Source organism: Pinus tabuliformis, chromosome 4_2 (genome assembly GCF_031772625.1).
Source record: "Pinus tabuliformis cultivar Carrire ecotype Pingquan chromosome 4_2, CPIR1, whole genome shotgun sequence".
In the NCBI taxonomy this organism is placed as follows: Eukaryota; Viridiplantae; Streptophyta; class Pinopsida; order Pinales; family Pinaceae; genus Pinus; species Pinus tabuliformis.
The window spans coordinates 1,397,569-1,416,677 of NC_142304.1; positions in this window are offsets into that span (position 1 = coordinate 1,397,569).

Consider the following 19,109-nt stretch of genomic DNA (forward strand, 5'->3'; position numbering starts at 1 on the left):
CTGGTCAAATTTCATGACCTCTGCAAATACCTTCTGCGTTGATAACTTCAGCTCGGCATCACAGGCTTCTTCAATGCATATTTTCAGATCTAAAGATTCGACTTATTACAATGGTCTTTTAAATTGATATAATTTCTTCAACACAGAACATTAAAGGAGCTAATATCTTATCCAAGACTTCAATAGGAATTCAATCAATCAACAATCATCCAAGATGAAATAACATAATGAAAATTTTCTTTCATTAATCAAAATATATACATAAAATACTTGGCCTGGTTCCTACATTTGAAATGGCCCTCACACATTTCCTCACACCCATCTATGTCTTTTCCTCTATCGCTACTTCTCCCTATCCTCTCTATCTTATCTATCCTCATAAGGAGGCTTACATTTATAGAATTAATTACATAGTTATGGATTATTCTAAATCCATGATTTTCTCTATAGATCACTCAACTAAATCCATAAAATATCTTATCCCTATTTTGACTCAACTATTTTCTATTCAAGGAGCTCATAATCCCTAACATATACAACCCAACTCCTCTCATATTCTCAATTATAAGATAATATTTAAAATAAACCACACACTCAAGTTTTTCTCTTAAAATGTACATAATTTATAAAATAATCAAGAAAAACATCACCCCCTAAATCAACCAAATAAATAAGGACATTTTAGTAGGATGCTCCTGTATCAGCCTTCTCTTCTGCAATGCTGAATAGTCCCAACAACAAATTGTAAAATTTGCATGCTTGCTTCTTTCCTCTCTTCTGGTATCCCATCTTAAACTAGATCACATTGTCTGAAGTCTATTTCTCTAGCCTTTCTGTCAAATAAACTCTTCATATTATTTTCATATTGCCGAAGTTTGAATTGAACTTCATCTATATATTGATTTAGTTCAGTGATCTGATTGATTCGTCTTGAAAAAACATCAGCTTCATCATATGATTCCTACAGAAATTTCATGACTGGAAATGCAAGTTGTGTGGGAAAAACTCCCTTAGTTCCATAGACAGGTTGAAAAGGGGACTTTCCAGTTGATCTTTTGGGTTATACTCTATTTTCCCAAACTACATATTTAAGATGACTATCCCAACTCCTTTTATGATCTGCCAATACTTTCTTAATGACCTTAACCATAATTTTATTTGATGATTATGCTAATCCATTACCTTGAGGGTAATAAGGTGTAGAATGATGTAATGAAATATGGTATTTCTGACAAAACTCTATCATTTTAATACTTTTGAAAGTTTGTGCATTATCTGTAACTATTTTTTGTGGACAACCAAATCTAGACAATATGTTCTCTTCAATGAATTTGATGACTACTGTATCTATTGCATTCTTGACAGGAATTGCTTCTACCCACTTGGTAAAATAGTTTGTAGCAGTTAGAATCCATCTATGTTGGTTACTTGATGCTGGAATTATTTCACCTATGAAATCTAATCCCCATTGTAAAAAAGGTGCTTCAACTAACATTGAAACAAGGGGTAGTGCTGCTAATATATGCTTACCAACAAATATCTAACATAGAAAACAACTTCTTAATTTAGCTCCAACCTGTGCAAGTAATTTAGGCCAATAGAAGCCTGCTCTCAAAATATTTTCTGCAGTTGCTTTTCCAAGCATAATTCCCCCCACAAATGCCTTCATGAAACTGTTCAATAACTCCATTTGTTTCATTTTCAGTTAGACATAATAAAATGGATATTGAGAGGATTCTTCCAATACAAATTGGCATTGATGATACAATATTTCATGGATTTAAGTCTAAGAGATCTAGATTGGTTACTTGTAAATTTAGGAGGGTACTTTAAATATCGAAGAAAATTCGCTATGTCATTATACCAATTTGAAAGTAGGAATTTCTCATTAATGCGTAAAGGAAGAGGAACATGATCTGACCTAGAATAAGTTTCTTGTGGATTCATCTCACTTGAACTCGAAGAAGGTTCTTGTGGATTCTTATCACTCTAATTGGAAGAAGGTTCTTGTGGATTCTTTTGACTCTAACTGGAAGAAGGTTCGTGTGGATTCTTCTCACTTGAAATGGAAGAAGTTTGTTGTGGATTCTTCTCACTTGAGCTATGCAAAATGGTATTAATACCAAGAACCTTACAATTTGATTCGACTTAAAGTTAACTAAACCTTTTCCTTTTACCAATTTGGTAGGTCTGATATCTAGATCAAATTCAATAATCTTTGCGATCCATCTTCCCCTTTTTCCATCTCTATCAGGCTATGTCAAAACTGTTTTTACTGCATGGATTGGAGCATACGAAATGATAGGAGAGTGTAGGACATAGATTCTGAATTCTTTTAGGGCTTGGACAAGGTAATATGTTTGCTTCTCTATGATATCATATCTTAAGTCAGGATCTTTCATTACTTTGCTGAAAAATGAAATGGGTTGCCCATATCCATCATCATGTTTTTGTAGTAAAACAACAGTTGAGGTAGTGTCAGAGGAAAAGGAAAAGATACTTAAGGGTTTTGAGTAGTCAAGACTAGCTAATATTGGGGCCTCAGAAATAATCTTCTTGATTTGTGAAAAATAATATCTAGCCTGTACTTTCCATTTGAATTCATGATCCTTTTTAAGCATATTAGTAATATCTTTGACTATTTCAGCATAATTAGGTATAAATCTTCTCAAGAAATTTATTTTTCCTAGAAATGCTTGAATTTCATTTTTATTTATAGGTAAAGTAATTACCTTGATTTATAAGACTCTTTTTGGATCAATAAAAACTCCTTCCTTTGAGATTATGTGTCCCAATAGCTTCCCTTCTTTCATTGCAAACAACAATTTTTTGGGATTAAGTGAAATCCCATATTTCCTACACCTTTCAAAAACTTTCCTCAAGTGCTTCAAATGTTTCTCATCAGAATTAGAAAATACAATTAAATCATCCAGATAAATGACAATGAATTTATTTATCTTACCAATAAATGCAAGATCCATTTCTCTTTGAAATTTTTCTTCAACATTGATTAGACCAAATGGCATTCTAGCATACATAAATGTACCCCAAGGAGTGTTGAGCTCTGAAACTACATCTCTCCTACACATTTTCCTAGACTTTTTCCCCTCACCAGTACCTCATAAGCTATAAAAGATCATTGCATATTGATTCTAAAAGAGCATTTAAGTGGTTTTCTAACTATGTTTTTGTGTTTTCTATTTGAATTAGATTTTGCTCATTAGCTACGAAATGCAGCCACTTTCCGCAGTTGATTCAACTTTCCGCAGTTGTTTTTGTTGATCTCTATATTACAGGTGTCATCAAGCAAAACAAGGCATGTGGGCAGTTCAGGAATGATCTAGACATGGGTCAGGTCCTATTGGTTTAGCCGGATTCATAAAGGAAAGCCGTGGTCAAACGAAGGAGTCCTACAGCAACAGGTCTCTGCTTTTCAACACGTGAAGGGTCCGAGGTCGTTCCTAGATCCCTAGGTTCATTTTGACAGCTGTAGACTGCCTCCACGACGCAAATCCAACAACCATATTTTGATAGATTGAATGATCTCGGCAACCATCATGCTAAACTCATGGATGCTGTCTTTTTATGTGTCCTCTGTTGAAGGTGTTTCATAAGAAAACAGTTATGTAATTTCCCTTATAAATAACGCATTTGCAAACGCATAGAGTTAGTTAGTTTTTGATGTTGTTTTGCTGTTAGTCATTGTACTGTGCCATGAACTAGACCTGCTGTTGTAACGAGAGGAGTCTTCCTCTATTTTGCAATACAATAAAACTCTGTTTTATATGACTGTGTGAGCGTAATTCTAGACTGATAGCGTGTTGACCAAGGCTGTGCAGAGGGCCCCTGCACTCTGAGGTTTTGTTTTCTTTATTGCTGTAAAGATTTTATGTATTGTTTCCTTGTTTCCATTGTACATATTTCATAATTTGTTCATCTATGTATATTTCATAAGATAGTTATGATGTTAACATTACAGTCCCGTACATGATTTTTTCAAGAATTGTATATTGTTGCTAACACTGATAAGTGTGTGTTTTAGGATAGGCTAGGCCCGGGCATTTTCATACAATTTTTACGATAACTAGTGACATGAGATTAGCCTCTCTGCTGTGTTAGTGTCGGTCTTGAGCCCTCCATCGGTGATCAAAAGCTCTTTGCATATGCATAGGTAGGTGTCTCATCAGTGTCAGTTTTGCATCCCGTTAGGCATGCCATAAAACTGATGGAGGAGCTGGTCCTTGTTCCCTTCTTGGCTTTGCTGGATCAGGTCATATGATAATGAGGTTGGGTCATACTTGTTTTTATTTTTGTCTTGAGGTCCCAAGCCTTAGGTCTAGGGTTTTGGTCAAAAATCACTGCAAGGTCACGAGTCAAAGGTCCATGAGTGCCCAGCAAGCCAGAAGGAGGTTTGTACAAATGTTCCATTGATATTTTTCATCAGGTACAGATCATTTATACCTTGGATTTAAAAACCCTGTTTTTAAACACAAGGTCATGTAATATTTGCAAAAAATAAGGAAAATTTCAAAAGTTTTCAAAATGCCGGCAATAACCCTGGTCTCCTCGCCAGAGTCCATCAGATGGTCAACCTGCAAAAAGAACGGAGTTAAAGTGCCTCAAAAGCTAAATTCAGGACAAAACAACTCAAGAAACAGTGTTAAAGTGAATGCCAAAATAGAACATTAGAGAGTGGGTTTTGTGATTTAATTTTTTTTCAAATTCAACCTACAAGAGCTAAATTTCCCTCTAAACATTTCATTATGCCCCTATGAGCTAACAAAGAGGAGCAAGAGGGCGAAAATAGTGAAGGAGGTCGAATTGCAGTGAAATTGGAGAGTTTCTCTGGTGCGCGACCACTCGGGCAGGGTGCGCGACCACCTGGGCGGTGCGCGACCACTTGAGCCCTCCTCCGCAGTGCAAATTTTACACTGGCGCGACCACTCGAGCTGCGCGCGACCACTCCAACCCTGCGCGCGACCACTCGAGCTGTAACTTGCAGAACCGACCCAAACTCACTCAAATTGCCTTGTGACTTGTAAATTGCTCGAGGTAGGCCTCTCAAATGTTTTGAATGTTGAAAATAAGGACGATGAGCTTGTGTTTGTGCATTTTTATCATCAAAATTATGAAGAGAAATAGGTTAAGTGATTGCTTGTTCTTGTAGGCAATTTTGCTAGGGTTATGTTTGATTTCAAGGTTTTTAGTTCCTTTTTATTCCCTCCATTACTCCTATTAGATTTACACTTGTCATCATGTGTCTCAATCTCATCTCATTTGCAAAGAATGAATCTCAATTCCCCATTCCCTACACCTAAAACCCTAATCCCTCTCATATACATCCCTAAACCCTAAACTCTCTATACAAATTTGTCCCAAAACCCTAATTCATTCCCCACAACAATATCATTATAAAAATATGTAAAACCACAGCAAAGATCAAATAGTGATGTGAAAATGAAAGAGCAATTGCAATAATAAAACAAAAAGACAAAAAACAGAGAAAAAGATTACTATGTGTAGCCAAGTTATTGCAAAGACAAAAGAAACTTATTGCTGTGTATAGTCCTCATAAAAGTAGTGAAAAGGAGGCTGTTATTCATAACAAAAACAAAGTAAATACAGCTGTACCTATTTGTTAAAGGACAGGTTGCCTTGAAATATTGTTTGTAAAGGAAGATTGCTGTGTTTTCAGACCCAAACCTATGTATCTTTTTTCCTTCTATTCCCCTAGATGCAATACATCTCCTTTCTCTTTGAATCTGTCAAATAAAGCCTTTCCCTTCCCCTTGTGACAAATGCAAATTAATCCCTTATTGCCCCTTAGCATCAAAAGCATATCAGTCCCTTGGAAAAATAGAGTATGCTTCAAAATGTACAGTCAAAGGACATAATTAAAAAGCAAGCTGTTGATGCTAGTTATCATTGTTGCCCTATACCCCTGTATCATGCTATCCTTTACCCCCTGTTGAAAAATGTATTGTCCTTTCCCTTGGTGACCTTATTATATGTCTTCCCTAATAAAGATATTTCTTTGCAAATGATTTCCCGATGATGAGAGATGAGATAACATGTTTGACATTTGGTGAATTAGTCCTTAAAAGTTCCCTGTTTTTATATATTTTCCCATTCCTCATGAAAAAGTCCCTCCCCTAACATTTCCCTCATGATTTTTTCCCCTTGAAAACAGCATACTTCTCAGCATTTTGCAGGCAGGGCAGCAGTCAACTTTGTCTATTTTCTCCACCTTGCTCAATAACACCATGTCAACCACTGAAACTAATGAGCAAGGTGATGACCGGTCTTCTTCTACGGAGGTTGAGGCACAGCAGAGGCCTCGTAGGGGTGGCAAAGGTGGTCATCATAGGAGAGAAGAGCCCACATCTTTAGCAGAATTACAGGCTTGCCCATTGGCAGTGACTTGTTTCCAGTACATGTCATGTTTCCAGTTTTGCGAGAGGCTTGCCCAGATTCAGCACCACAGGGAGTTGGCCCGGCTATTTGTTTTGCGCCTTCATGATGGGCAGGTTACTCTTGCAGGGGTGAATTTTGTGTTTTATCCTGAGATGATTTCAGAGGCTACCGGGATACCCAATGTGGGTGAGGTGTGGCCAAAGCGCAAATGGCTGGATTTTGTTTATTTTGAGCCATATGTCAGGCCAGCATTCGTACATCACTTGTCAGGGAACTTTCCTTTCAGATTCCTCCGAGAGGAGTATGCTCCGATCATGCGGCTTATCATGCATTACTTCACATGTGAGGGAAGGTTTTCACGAGTCTTTGCTTGTCACATTCGCCTGTTGATGCACTTTACCCGAGTGAGGATGATGAACATCCCGGTTTACTTCTTCCAGGATATTCAGAGGATGGTGTCCGTGTTTCAGAGGCAGTCCCCAGCTCAGCAGTACAGGAGTTTGTGCCATCATGGTCTCATTCAGCTCATTGTTTCCCATCAATTGAGTCAGCAGGGAATTCCATGGGCAGACTTCATTTCTCATGAGGTTTTTACAATGCCACCACAGCCACAGCCACAGCCAGAGGTCATTCATGAGGCGGGAGGTCCATCACACCAGCCCGAGATGATTGTTCCGAGACATGTGGCTTCTTCACCTCGGGTCACCTATCAGAGAGGTCCTAGGACCTTATTTGCAGCAACTCGACGAGTATTTTCTCCACAGCAGGTGGAAGGGGTCTCGTCATCTTCTTCAGATCAGCGAGTGTTATCTCCACACCAGGTGGAAGGGGTCTCGCATTCTTCATCAGCAGAGGCAGTACGGGAGGGCAAGCAGCCCATGATTGAGGATGAGAGAGCTGGTGATACACATGATGATTTCATTGGTCGTGATGCCCGCTCTCCTTCTTCAGATTTTTATGAGATTATCAGGCAGAGAGAGGAGGAGAACCTCGTGTTGCAACAAAAGCTCCAAATGGCTCAATGGACCATCACTTATCTAGAACAGCGCACCAAACAATTAGAAGAAGAAAAAGAACTTGATGAGCTATGGAGGATCCGCAGTGATCGAACTTTGAACCGTAGGAGGCCCGGTGACCCATTGCCTACTGACCGGGAGTCCATGCTTATCCGGGTCAATGCACATTTGGAGAGGCTGTTGGCGAAGGCCAACCAAGACAAGAGGCTACTGAGGAACATAAAAAACCACTATTGGGCTAGGATGCATGTTTGTAAAGCAAAGTTGAAAATAGTCCAAAGAAGGTTGACCGAGGCCCTTGGGAGGAAGAAGAAGGCCAACCCACTCCGCATCTTGGCTGAGGCTTCTCTCACCCATCATGACACTCATTAGCCTCATCACAGCATCAAGCACAAAAAATTTTGGAAGTTTTGGCCCATTTTTGGCATTTTTGAGAATTTTACAGGTTTTGGCCATTGGAGTGGTCTCACCCCGCGCGCGACCACTCGGGGGGACAGCTCAGAATGAGAAAAACTTTGCATTTTTGGAATTGTCATGCAAAAATACACTTGCCTATGCATGGGGTCAAATTTTTATGGAGATTTGGGCCTCCAAACGCTCAAAATACATGCAAATTTTGACTTTCTGCCCCTTTTTTGAGTTGCAGAAAGCTGTCTTGGGAGAAATGACTTTTGAGGGATCAAATCAACTCCAAATTCAGAAATTCCAGTTGGGTTGGAAAGTAGACCCATAGACCTTTCCAATGAGCTATCTTGCACCTGATTTGGACACAAGGAAGGCCCTCAAAAACAGCTGCCAATGCGCGCGACCACTCCAAGGCAGGGGCGCGACCACTCAGGGAAATTTTGCCAGTTTGACCATTTCGGCCTGCAAAACTCAGTTTTTACTATGATTGACTCTTGATGCTTGTAAATGATGTATTTTTGGATAATTTTCATGGCACATGGATACATGTACTCTCCTTTAACACTTCTAGAAGTTTCCTTGATGTAAATAGTGAATATTAAATGCATGGATGGGTTACCTAAGTTTTAGAGGTAAGTTGTTTTGACTGCCTATTATCTAGTGCTCAGTTTAGAATTAGTTCAAACTGCTCCTAGGAAGCTGAGCTCGACCCCTAGAGGTGGGGAAAGGAGTTAGATCATCTATATTATGCCTTCTCTTGCTCATTTTCATGGTTGGACTCTTGAGGGAGAAGCTCTATTGTATATTTTACTTGTATCTCTGCAATTTGAGGAAAAGGAAGGCCAGGGTTTTGCAGACATCATTGTGGATTCTTGTGGATTATTGTGTTGATGGTGTGTTTCCTACTTGTCATTGTAAGTGTGTTTATGTGTTCCATCTCTTATTCTATTGCTGCTAATTAAACAAAAGAAGTGATAAAGTTTGAATTCATGCATGCCATGCTCAGCTTTCAATTTTGTTTAATATTTATGCTTTCCACTGTCTAAAGAGGATTCAAAGTCATTGTTTGCCCTCTTTAGCTCCCTCTCTTTCTTCCTTGATCATCCATCTCAGCTTAAGGCATCAGCACAAACTCATTCCTTGCCCCAAAGACCCACCTGCAAAAACTGAGCTCAATCCCCACACCCTGAATTGCACTCCCTCCAATTACCACCAAAAACCCCAAAAACTTTAAATCAATCCTCCTCATCAGTTTACTAGCCTAATATCTTTGATCCTAATTGGTCTGCTCACCTCATTGAGAAAATACCTTGAGTCTGACCGGAGAGAGCCTTCTCCTTCCTCGTAGGGCTAGCTACGAGGTGTAATGGTTTGATGTAGCCTTGAGATTTGTCTATCTCAGCCTAGGTGAAATTTCAAGTGCTAACATAGTGGCGACCATACTGGGGAGAACAAACTTGTTTGTGTGTTGATGTGTGTGTTTCGCAAGTCTTAGACGGAGCCTGAAGTTACGCCAGGTAGCCTTTGAACACGCTCTTGTTTTACATCAGCGTTAGTAGATAAACGCTGCTTCAGTCAATCTCCGTGAGCTTCGGAAACCCGCAGTTCAGTGACATCTTTATCCCAGTATCATTATGGACTCTAAGCTTCGGATGATAGGCTAAGAGTTTCCATACGGCTGAGCGGTTTTTCCTTTCCTAGTCTATTCGCGAAAACAAGCTGGCTACTGATCCAAGACCAATTGTTAGATCTAATTCATGCCCAGCTATTTTTGAGTATCTTGAAGATCTTGATTTTGACGAAAGTTTCGAGTTGTCCTTGTTCAAAACTAAATCTGAAAGTGCACTTGCTACTCTAGTTCCTAATCCTGATTTTGCAGCTGCCATTGAATTTGAGAGGCATAATAAATTAGTTGAAAATTTCATTTTAAGGAATCTCCAGACACGTATACAAGCTACAACTCTTGCTGATTTCCTTGAAAATATCTCTGGTCATATTGGATCTTCTATCACGGCGCATGAACATGCAAATCCCCCTTATATTGCCATCACTCCCATAGTTACTCATCCCCCATCTACAGTTGTTTCGCCTTCGGTTTCACATAATACTTCTCCTCCTCTTACTCCTCATACTGCCACACCTACTCCGCCTGCTACTCCAAGACCTACGTTACCAAGAAAAATGGCTGCCCGGTTTGCCCCACTTGTATTGCCTGCTAACCTTCATGACATGCCAGCTAACTATCAAAGCAAAATTCCCATGTTTGATGGCACTCCGCAAAGTATTACAGCACAGCAACATATCGATAAAATGTCCACTTTCTTTGATCTATATGAGTTAGATGAAGAAGATGTTACCATGCGGTTGTTCGTGCAAACATTTGCCGGAGAAGTAAGAAAATGGTTTAGAGGGTTGGCAGCTAACATCATCACCACCTTGGAAGCACTCGAGAATCAATTCTTGGACCGATGGGAAATAAGAAAAGACCCGCTGCAAATCAATGCCGAGTACAACAACCTCAAGCGAAATCCGGGTGAGTCGGTTCAAGACTATATAATCAGATTTAATTCAGTGTATAACGCTATACCCGATGATTTGAAACCATCAAGAAAGTCCGCATTACTTAAGTTCCCGGATGGTTTCGATCCGGAGATGGCCTACTCACTGCGGGACCGAGATCCTCCTACCTTGGAGGAAATGCAGAAAATTGTAGTCAGTGTGGAGGCTAATTTGAATGACAAAAGGGCAAGAATGAAAGCGGAGAAGAAGGTCACAATCAAAGAAGAGGCAGCATCCACTTCTCAGGTTCTTCGTACAGTTGAGGAGATGAAAAAGACACTCCAAAATCTTAGTCTTGGCAAACTGGAACCTCAAGTTCGAAACCCAAATTTCAGAGGTCAACAACAGCAGCCCCAATATAGAATCAAACAGCGGGAAACATGAGCACAAGAGGCTGCCGTGCAGCAGCCAATCCAACCCCCATTTCAGCAAAATTATGTCACTCAAGAATCAGAGGATGAGGGTGAAGGTCTTGGTGAAGAGAATCATTTTTTCACTCCCGATGATCTGCCCACATACGTCACGGAGGAAGAAGAGCTGATAGGTAATGCATATACACCTCAAGATGAGCACTATATTTTATCTAATGATGTTGTACTTCAAGATGAGTCTGAAGAGTATCAAAGAGGTTACTTACACGCTTTATCAGCTCAGCAAGGCCAGCAAAGGCAATTGAGAAACCGGACAATTCCCATACATCCGATTCAAAAGAGGGCAGAAAACTTGGCAAAGAATGGTGCTGTTGTTCCATAGAGAAAAGGTAAAGAAATCATGGATCCTTCATCAATTCAAACAGTTCCAGCAAACAAGATGGATCAGCCATCAAATGTACCCAAAGATAGAGCAGAAAAATGAGACAATCCGGCAAAGGAAGGTGAAAAGAGTCAAGCATTCAACATTGAGAATGAAGTTGCAAAATTGAAATTGACCATTCCATTGACAGAAGTCATGAAGAACAGTACATATCGTGCACAAATTTCTAAAGTGTTCAACATTGACCCAATGTTAGATGCGGTGAACGTAGAGGATGACCAACCGGAATTGATCTTTGGGCCAGCTCTAAATGGTGAGTCCCCCGAGAGTGAGGTTCCTCCATTCTATATCAGCTTGAGAATTCATGATTATGTGCTTCATAATGCTATGTTCGATTCGGGAGCGTCACACAATTTAATGCCCAAGGCAATTATGGAGAAGTTGGGGCTTGATATTACTCGAAAGTACCATGACCTATATTCATTTGATTCCAGTCGGGTTAGATGTATTGGCTTGATTAAAGATTTGGTTGTTAGTCTGGATCAAATTCCCGCAAAGAATCTATTGATGGATGTGGTAGTGGCGGACATTCCTCCACGATTTGGCATGCTGCTTTCAAGGTCATGGGGATCCAAGCTCAAAGGTACTCTTCAACTGAATTTTTCATATGCTACTATTCCGGTGTTTGGACAAATGAGGAAAGTGTATCGAGAGCAAAAGATGAAGTATATGATTACTAGCAAGGAAAAGCCAGTAAATCATCCTGTAAATTATGTACAAACAGATTTAAAATCTTTTGTTTTGTTTGCGGAAAATTTAAATGATATAGATAGTCAGCTAGTTCAGGTAGAAGATATCCCAGGCATTGCAGAAAATTTTAGAGAAGTATTGAGAACGGAAAGTGAAGAAAGGACTGCTGTCATAAGGTCAATCACTGAAACAAATGGGCAGCAAATCGCCACTGCAACAACATCAGATTTTCAGCACCTAGAAGATGATGAAGAGGGTCTTTGGACTATGGATTTTGATGGTGCTGGTATCGGTGTGTGGATTCGAAGTCCATTCTCAGCCCAAGATCGAGTTCCAAGCAAGGTACGAGTATGTTCTTATAAATTAGCATTTGATTGCTCGAATAATGAGGCAGAATATGAAGCTCTTATTGCTGGTTTGAAAATCCTTCTGAAGTTAAAGGCAAAGAAAATAGCAGTATATGGCGACTCCGAACTAGTTATCAAACAAGTCAAAGGTGAATTTCAGGCCAAACACCCACGTATGAGAGCTTATAGAAATGCTGTTTTAGATATCCTGAAAAGATTTTCTGAACATACTTTGACATGTGTGCCCCGGATTCAAAATGGTGTTGCGGATGCATTGACCAAGGCAGCAAGTAATTTGAAAATACCAATGAATTCAAGCAACAAGTTCGAAATCTATGTGAAGCATCGCCCTACAATCCCGGATAATCAAAGGTGTTGGCAAGTCTTCCAAGATGACGAAGAAATCAAAGACTTCTTGCATGGAGAAGGTAAATTCGAAGAAATCTCAATAGATCTGGAGCCTGAAGGAGTGAATCAAATGGATGTTTTGCAGTTGAAAGATAACTATATTCCTAAAGGGCTGATTCCTTTAGAAGAACTTTTTGATCAAGATGATGTGGCTCGCAAGCCAACTTTGATGCCAACAGAAGAAGGTGTGGAAGATGTGAATCTTGGGACAGCCGAGAATCCAAAGATGGTGAAATTATCAAAAGCATTGCCGCTCAAGGTAAAGAATCAATACATTAGATTATTGTCATCATTTTCTGATGTGTTTGCTTGGGATTATTCAGATTTAAGGACCTATGATACAAGCATTATTCAACATACTATCCCCATAAAGCCAAATCAAAAGCCTTTTCGACAAAAGTTGCGGAGGATCAATCCCAAGTTGTTGCCTTTGATTGAGAAGGAAGTCAATAGGCTCTACAAGTCCGGAATTATAGTTCCTATTCGCTTTTCTGATTGGATCTCCAATCTAGTGCCTGTGAGAAAGAAGACCGGTGAAATACGCTTGTGCATAGACTTCAGAAATTTGAACAAAGTATCTCTCAAGGACAACTATCCGCTGCCCAAAATGGACCACATATTGCAGCGGGTAGTGGGTGCCTCAAGGATGTCATTGCTAGATGGATACTCCGGCTACAATCAGATTTTAGTGCATGAAGATGACCGTGATAAGACAACCTTCACTACGCCTTGGGGAACATTTCATTATGCCAAAATGCCATTTGGGTTGAAGAACGCGGGTGCCACATTTCAGCGAGCTATGGATATGGCCTTTGCCAATGAAAAGGATATATTCTTAGTTGTTTATCTTGATGACTTAACCGTATTTTCCAAATCAGATGAAGAGCATTTATTTCATTTGACGAAAGTTTTCCAAAAATGCAGAAAATATGGCATTTCTTTAAATCCAAAAAAGAGTCTTTTTGCCATGGGTGAAGGCAAGTTGCTGGGACATATCATTTCCAAAGATGGTATTCGAATTGATCCTGCACGGGTGGAAGCAATTCAGCAGCTAGAGTAGCCCCGAAACAAGAAGGAAATACAATCTTTTAATGGCAAACTAAATTTTCTGCGCCGCTTCATTCCTAACCTTGCAGAGCACCTTAGGGAGATACCTAATATGCTTCGGAAGGACAGCGAGATCAAATGGACCGAGGAGGCGGTCAAATCTTTCAATTTAATCAAGGTAATCTTGTCTTCAACCCCAACCTTGATCAGCCCCGATTATACTCAGGATTTCATTTTGTTTTCTTTTGCTTCTGAGCATACATTGGCAGCCGTATTAATGCAAAGAGAGAAGGAGTTGAGAGGCCAATTGCATTTTTCAGCCGAATCATAAGAGATGGGGCGCTGAATTATAACATCATTGAGAAACAAGCGTTGGCACTGATTAAAGCTTTGAAAGATTTCCGGGTATACATACTCAACTCTCATGTATTGGCATATGTTCCTAGTGCAGCCGTAAAGGATGTCTTGGTACAAACGGAGCCGGAAGGTAGGAGGGGTAAGTGGATTGCTGCTCTTTTGGAATATGATGTTGAAATCAAACCTACCAAGCTGATTAAAGGCCAAGGTCTCACAAAATTGATGGCTGAAACAAAACTCCATGCCCTTGATATCAACTTGATTGCTGCCTTATCCGATGATGGGGAAGAAAATTCAGCGGTTCAGGTATCGGATATTTTTATTACTTCTCCTTGGTATGCTGATATAGTTTATGTGCTGCAAAATGTATCCGCACCTCCTGGAATGTCAAGAAACAAAGCAAGAACATTAAAGCTAAAGGCTGCTAAGTTTTGCATTATGAAATCAGCACTGTATTGGAAAGATCCCGGGGGCATCTTGCTGAATTGTTTGGTTGAAGAGGAAGCAAAGGCAACAGTAGAGGATTTCCATAAAGGCGACTGTGGAGGTCATTTGTTTTGGAAAACTACAGCCAATAAAATCTTGCGAGCTGGTTTCTATTGGCCTTCCCTATTTTCTGATGTATACAAAGCAGTGAAAAGCTGCCATGAATGCCAAATATTCCAAGGGAAGCAAAGGTTGCAACCATTGCCTCTCAAACCGGTGGAAATCAGTGCACCATTTCAGCAGTGGGGCCTAGACTTCATTGGCGAAATCCACCCAGCATCATCCGGGAAGCATCGATGGATCTTAACTGCCACTGATTACTTCACAAAGTGGATAGAGGCAATTCCCACTCGGCAGGCCACAGATTCGGTAATCATCTCTTTTCTTGAAAATAATATCTTGTCACGTTTTGGCTGTCCATTCAAATTAATCACAGATAATGCAGCAGCTTTTAAGTCCAATAAGATGGTTGATTTTTGCTATAAGTATAACATCAGCTTGGGGCACTCCACCGCTTATCATCCGCAAGGCAATGGGCTGGCCGAATCATCAAACAAGTCACTAGTCAACATTATCAAGAAGATGCTGGAAATTAACAAGAAAAGTTGGCACAAGAAGTTGGTAAATGCATTATGGGCTGATCGGGTGAGTCAAAAGAAGTCCATTGGCATGTCGCCATTTGAGATTGTTTATGGAATTGATGCAGTGTTTCCAACATCACTTAGTGTACCGGTCGCGAAATTGCTTCAAGAAGCGGGAGAAGATCCGGATCCAATGCAAAGGCGAATCAATCAAATGGTTCACTTACAACAAACGAGGGAAGAGGTTCTCCAAAATTCTTTAAGGTTGCAAGAGCGTATCAAGAAAATCTATGACAAGAAGGAAAAGTCAGAAAACTTTCAGCTGGAGGATGTTGTTTTAAGGTGGGATGCCCGAAATGAGGACAAAGGTAAGCATGGTAAATTTGATAATTTGTGGAAAGGTCCTTATAAGATTGCTGCATATCGTGGTCCTAATGCTTTCATTCTCAAAGAGTTGAATGGTGATGAATGTCCCGGTGGGTCGGTGAATGGCCGGCTTCTGAAAAGATATCATGCTTGAGCAATGCTGCTCTAATCATCCTCATTGTAATTACCGTTTTTCTTTCATTACAACAAGTGTGAACTGATCTCTCATCCTTAGTTTGGGGCCCACGGTGAAGGCTATAATTCTGAGGATGAGGATTGGGTGGTGTGAAGTTTTCAGGTTGTTATTTTCTGCAAAAATTAGTTTGTTTGAGTCAAAATCCTTTGAAAATTTCAGTTTGTAGTCCAAGTCAAATAAAGTCATTTCAAGTATGGTCATGTCTGTACAAGTTGACTCCATTGCCCAATGAATAAAGCACTGGTCTGCTCTCCCAGAGGTCTAAGGTTCTTGGCACCTCCAAGGAGCTACCATCCCCATTGGAGCCAATGTTAGTGTCGGTCTTGAGCCCTCCATCGGTGATCAAAAGCTCTTTGCATATGCATAGGTAGGTGTCTCATCAGTGTCAGTTTTGCATCCCGTTAGGCATGCCATAAAACTGATGGAGGAGCTGGTCCTTGTTCCCTTCTTGGCTTTGCTGGATCAGGTCATATCATAATGAGGTTGGGTCATACTTGTTTTTATTTTTGTCTTGAGGTCCCAAGCCTTAGGTCTAGGGTTTTGGTCAAAAATCACTGCAAGGTCACGAGTCAAAGGTCCATGAGTGCCCAGCAAGCCAGAAGGAGGTTTGTACATATGTTCCATTGATATTTTTCATCAGGTACAGATCATTTATACCTTGGATTTAAAAACCCTGTTTTTAAACCCAAGGTCATGTAATATTTGCAAAAAATAAGGAAAATTTCAAAAGTTTTCAAAATGCTGGCAATAACCCTGGTCTCCTCGCCAGAGTCCATCAGATGGTCAACCTGCAAAAAGAACGGAGTTAAAGTGCCTCAAAAGCTAAATTCAGGACAAAACAACTCAAGAAACAGTGTTAAAGTGAATGCCAAAATAGAACATTAGAGAGTGGGTTTTGTGATTTATTTTTTTTTCAAATTCAACCTACAAGAGCTAAATTTCCCTCTAAACATTTCATTATGCCCCTATGAGCTAACAAAGAGGAGCAAGAGGGCGAAAATAGTGAAGGAGGTCGAATTGCAGTGAAATTGGAGAGTTTCTCTGGTGCGCGACCACTCGGGCAGGGTGCGCGACCACCTGGGCGGTGCGCGACCACTCGAGCCCTCCTCCGCAGTGCAAATTTTACACTGGCGCGACCACTCGAGCTGCGCGCGACCACTCCAACCCTGCGCGCGACCACTCGAGCTGTAACTTGCAGAACCGGCCCAAACTCACTCAAATTGCCTTGTGACTTGTAAATTGCTCGAGGTAGGCCTCTCAAATGTTTTGAATGTTGAAAATAAGGACGATGAGCTTGTGTTTGTGCATTTTTATCATCAAAATTATGAAGAGAAATAGGTTAAGTGATTGCTTGTTCTTGTAGGCAATTTTGCTAGGGTTATGTTTGATTTCAAGGTTTTTAGTTCCTTTTTATTCCCTCCATTACTCCTATTAGATTTACACTTGTCATCATGTGTCTCAATCTCATCTCATTTGCAAAGAATGAATCTCAATTCCCCATTCCCTACACCTAAAACCCTAATCCCTCTCATATGCATCCCTAAACCCTCAACTCTCTATACAAAGCTGTCCCAAAGCCCTAATTCATTCCCCACAACAATATCATTATAAAAATATGTAAAACCACAGCAAAGATCAAATAGTGATGTGAAAATGAAAGAGCAATTGCAATAATAAAACAAAAAGACAAAAAACAGAGAAAAAGATTACTATGTGTAGCCAAGTTATTGCAAAGACAAAAGAAACTTATTGCTGTGTATAGTCCTCATAAAAGTAGTGAAAAGGAGGCTGTTATTCATAACAAAAACAAAGTAAATACAGTTGTACCTATTTGTTAAAGGACAGGTTGCCTTGAAATACTGTTTGTAAAGGAATATTGCTGTGTTTTCAGACCCAAACCTATGTATCTTTTTTCCTTCTATTCCCCTAGATGCAATACATCTCCTTTCTCTTTGAATCTGTCAAATAAAGCCTTTCCCCTCCCCTTATGACAAATGCAAATTAATCCCTTATTGCCCCTTAGCATCAAAAGCATATCAGTCCCTTGGAAAAATAGAGTATGCTTCAAAATGTACAGTCAAAGGACATAATTAAAAAGCAAGCTGTTGATGCTAGTTATCATTGTTGCCCTATACCCCTGTATCATGCTATCCTTTACCCCCTGTTGAAAAATGTATTGTCCTTTCCCTTGGTGACCTTATTATATGTCTTCCCTAATAAAGATATTTCTTTGCAAATGATTTCCCGATGATGAGAGATGAGATAACATGTTTGACATTTGGTGAATTAGTCCTTAAAAGTTCCCTGTTTTTATATATTTTCCCATTCCTCATGAAAAAGTCCCTCCCCTAACATTTCCCTCATGATTTTTTCCCCTTGAAAACAACATACTTCTCAGCATTTTGCAGGCAGGGCAGCAGTCAACTTTGTCTATTTTCTCCACCTTGCTCAATAACACCATGTCAACCACTGAAACTAATGAGCAAGGTGATGACCGGTCTTCTTCTACGGAGGTTGAGGCACAGCAGAGGCCTCGTAGGGGTGGCAAAGGTGGTCATCATAGGAGAGAAGAGCCCACATCTTTAGCAGAATTACAGGCTTGCCCATTGGCAGTGACTTGTTTCCAGTACATGTCATGTTTCCAGTTTTGCGAGAGGCTTGCCCAGATTCAGCACCACAGGGAGTTGGCCCGGCTATTTGTTTTGCGCCTTCATGATGGGCATGTTACTCTTGCAGGGGTGAATTTTGTGTTTTATCCTGAGATGATTTCAGAGGCTACCGGGATACCCAATGTGGGTGAGGTGTGGCCAAAGCGCAAATGGCTGGATTTTGTTTATTTTGAGCCATATGTCAGGCCAGCATTCGTACATCACTTGTCAGGGAACTTTCCTTTCAGATTCCTCCGAGAGGAGTATGCTCCGATCATGCGGCTTATCATGCATTACTTCACATGTGAGGGAAGGTTTTCACGAGTCTTTGCTTGTCACATTCGCCTGTTGATGCACTTTACCCGAGTGAGGATGATGAACATCCCGGTTTACTTCTTCCAGGATATTCAGAGGATGGTGTCCGTGTTTCAGAGGCAGTCCCCAGCTCAGCAGTACAGGAGTTTGTGCCATCATGGTCTCATTCAGCTCATTGTTTCCCATCAGTTGAGTCAGCAGGGAATTCCATGGGCAGACTTCATTTCTCATGAGGTTTTTACAGTGCCACCACAGCCACAGCCACAGCCAGAGGTCATTCATGAGGCGGGAGGTCCATCACACCAGCCCGAGATGATTATTCCGAGACATGTGGCTTCTTCACCTCGGGTCACCTATCAGAGAGGTCCTAGGACCTTATTTGCAGCAGCTCGATGAGTATTTTCTCCACAGCAGGTGGAAGGGGTCTCATCATCTTCTTCAGATCAGCGAGTGTTATCTCC